The sequence below is a fragment of the Ptiloglossa arizonensis genome, unplaced genomic scaffold (assembly GCF_051014685.1).
Source record: "Ptiloglossa arizonensis isolate GNS036 unplaced genomic scaffold, iyPtiAriz1_principal scaffold0023, whole genome shotgun sequence".
NCBI classification, from domain to species: Eukaryota; Metazoa; Arthropoda; class Insecta; order Hymenoptera; family Colletidae; genus Ptiloglossa; species Ptiloglossa arizonensis.
This window is the reverse complement of record NW_027478393.1, coordinates 515,100-519,158: the sequence shown is the minus strand read 5'-3', so window position 1 is coordinate 519,158 and position 4,059 is coordinate 515,100.

The following is a 4,059-nucleotide window of genomic DNA, read 5'->3' as shown; positions in this document are numbered from 1 at the left end:
CTCGAATTTTGATCAGTGGATCGTTAGGATTATTTTTACTAGAAAAATGTAAATTTTTCGAGATAGAAATAAATCGGTTACGGCTCATAATATTCTTAAAATACGGAGTTTCTATACTTTTATCGGTAGTCCAATAGCTTTGAATCGTGGGCTTGGAAACTAGACTCATTAAAATATTTAAAGCAATAAATACTTTTAATTCGTCGCCTTCAAGTGGTATAAACTCTGCGTCGCTTGCGCCGTATTTATTCGTTTCTGTAATTATTTTTGTTATCAACTCCTTGTTGAAAAATAATTCAAAAACCTCCCTTCTCAACAAACCTCGTGTATTTACTGTTGCTCCACCTCCACTTGAAAAATCATGTATAATGGGAATATGATTTTCGGCTTTCCACACGTACTCTTGATTTATGAAACTGCTGCACTGTTCATTTTCGCTATCATCACTCGATGAGATTCTCCAGCAACGTTTTTTAGGATGTTGTGCCTCGATACTTGAATCCGAATCGAGATACTCAAAACTCATTGGGGTAACTAAATTTTAGATTAAATTATCGAATAATATTGTTTTCTAAATTTCGATTTCTTTAATTTAAATATAGATTGACAGCACTTACTCATAGTGGCAGTTTGAAAGATTTTCACAAAAGAGCAAAACTTATTTAGAATACACTGGTGTATATCAAACTGATGGAACCAAAAAGTTCTCAAAAGTGGTTAAACGTGGTCTGTCGCAACTGGTAAAATGGGAGTTGTAGGCTCGCGGATTATTCCGCGCTCGGTGATAGTTGACAGTCGTAGGCTCGTGGACTATTCCGGGCTCGGTGATAGTCGATAGTCGCGACTCGCGTATTATTACGCGCTCGGTGATAGCTGACAGTCCCGACTCGCATATTATTACGCGCTCGGTGATAGCTGACAGTCACGACTCGCGGATTATTCCGCGCTTGGATGCAAATAGGTTAACCTCTTACTACTCGTCTTTTTTAATTACGAATAAAATTTGTCAGGTACAAAATAATACAAAAATTGTTGAAACAATGCTGAAATAATTATTTCGCAGTATTATTTGCGAAATTTGATTTGCATATAGCTGATAAGATTATATTTGTCTGGTTGGGCTATTTCTTTGATTCGTTAATAAAGGAGCAAATTTTTACGTAAAATGACAATTTTTCTTTTAAAATAACGCAACTCTATTAATTCTCCAAAATTGAAAACTCGCTTTCTGACAGGTCGTGATCGATATACTATAATTTAATAAAATTCCATCCATTTTTATGGCAACATGTAACACTTTTTAAACATTCAATAATAAATTACATAAATTATACGCGATTAAAATAGGAAACGGTAAATTAACAAATCCCGATTAATTAATAAAAGGAGATTAATAATTTTAAAATGACAATTTAATGTTACAGATTTAACTAATTTTTATTAGGTTTATTTAATCATTAGAAGTAATTTATTACTATAATTTGATTTAAAAAATCAATTCTTTTGTCAGACATCTAATGATTTGATTTAATTAAATATTATATAAGTAGGTTAAAATTTAATTTTGGTTGTTAATTCAATTAATAAAGTTTGAATAATTAGTTCTTTCCACAACAATTGGCATAAATCTGTGATTAGCTCCGCAGATTTCAGAACATTGTCCGAAAAATACTCTAGGTCGATCAGTAATTAAATTTATTTGGTTAATTCGCCCTGGTACTGAGCCTATTTTTAAGCCTAAAGACGGAACAGTTCAAGAGTGAATTACGTCGTTTGATGTTGTTAATATTCACAACATTTTTCTAGGAGAAGAAAAATGTAAATATTATTTAAATCTTTATCTATATAGGAGTCAAAATTTAAATGATTAAATTCTGGGTATTCATAGGATCAATATCATTGGTGCCCAATTGATTTGATTGTTAAGTATACGGGTATTCATAGTTCATCAATAAAATATAGGGTTTTTAAAGAAGGAAGTGCAATTACTCCTAAAATTATTATTGGGAGTAAAGTTCATAAAATTTCAATATGATGATTTTTAAGTAAAAATCGATTGATAAATTTATTAGTAAAAATATCTAATATAATTATTAGAGTTAAGGAAGAGATTATAATTATTATAATTATTGTGAAGTTGTGAAAAAGATTTAAATTATCGGCATATGGCGAATTGGGGTCTTGGAAATTAATTATTTTTTAATGGGACATTTTTAATAAAAATATGAAATTTTATAAATGAATCTTAAATTCATGCACTAATCTGCCATATTAAGATTTGTTTTTAATAATTAGAGGAATAGAGAGGAATGAGTGGTCTTTTGGGGAAAAGTTTTGGGGTCATTCTAGTGATGATTGATTAAATTTAAATATAGCTAGACGTTTAGTTATAAATCTCTCCAATATAATAGACAAGAGTAAAATTATTCTTTTGAATGAAATTATTGAGCCAATAGATGATAATAAATTTTCACAGTAGTAGGAATCCGGGTAATCTGAATAACGTCGAGGTATTCCTATCATTCCTAAAAAATGCTGAAGGAAAAAAGTTATATTTACCCCAATAAATATTATATAAAATTGAGTTTTAAGATAAAATTGATTTAGGGTAAATCCTGTGAATAAAGGGAATCAATGAATTAATGAAGCAATAATAGAAAATACTGCTCCTATTGACAGTACATAGTGGAAATGAGAGACAACATAGTATGTATCATGTAGTATAATATCAATAGATGAGTTTGATAATATAATTCCTGTTAATCCTCCTATTGTAAATAAAAAAATAGAGCCAAATTATTAAATAATAGAAGGATTAATAATAAGTTTTGACCCGTAGTACGTAGCTAGTCATCTAAATACTTTGATTCCTGTGGGAATTGCAATGATTATAGTTGCAGAAGTGAAATAAGCTCGTGTGTCTACATATAAGCCTACTGTGAATATGTGATGTGCTCACACAATAAATCCTAGAAATCCAATTCCGAGTATTGCATAAACTATCCCTAGGTTCCCAAAAGTTTCCTTTTTCCCTCTTTCATTGAAAATGATATGGGAGATTAATCCAAACCCGGGTAAAATTAAAATATAGACTTCAGGATGCTCAAAAAATCAAAATAAATGTTGAAATAAAATTGGGTCCCCTCCCCCAGTAGGATCAAAGAAGGAAGTATTTAAATTTCGGTCTGTTAATAACATAGTAATAGCTCCGGCTAATACAGGTAGTGAGAGAAGAAGCAAAATTGTAGTAATTAATACGGACCAAGCAAATAAGGATATGTGATCGAATTTTAAAGCATTATTTTTTATTTTAAGAATTGTAACAATAAAATTAATTGATCCTATAATTGAAGAGATACCTGCAATATGCAAAGAAATAATTGTTAAGTCTATAGATGAAGATGGGTGATAAAGATTTGATGACAAAGGAGGGTAGATTGTTCATCCAGTTCCCGAGCCTGGGAATAATAGTGTTGTAAGAATTAAAAGTAATAATGAAGGGGGGATTAGTCACAATCTTATATTATTTATTCGGGGAAATGCTGTATCAGGGGATCCAATTATTAAGGGAATTATTCAGTTTCCGAATCCTCCGATTATAAATGGTAAAACTATAAAAAAAATTATTACAAAAGCATGTGATGTTACAATTGAGTTATAAATTTGGTCGTTATTAATTCAAGTTCCTGGCCTATTTAATTCTATTCGAATTAGTATCCTTGAAGAAGAACCAATTATACCAGATCATATAGCTGATATGAAATATAATATCCCAATATTTTTGTGATTTGTTGAATACATATATTAATTATGTTAAAAATTAATATAACCAGTACAACATAAATACAAATATAAATATTAAAAAAGTTATAAATAGATAATAGTTTAGAAAATTAAGGTTAATTTTGTTATATATTTTTTATTTAATTGAAGGGAAAAAATATAAGAAGGATATATTTAAATAATTTCATGATGTAATTAATCTTATAAAAAGATATACAATTATTAAAAGTATAAATTTTATTCTTGAATTTATTAATGTTTCTAGGACGATTCATT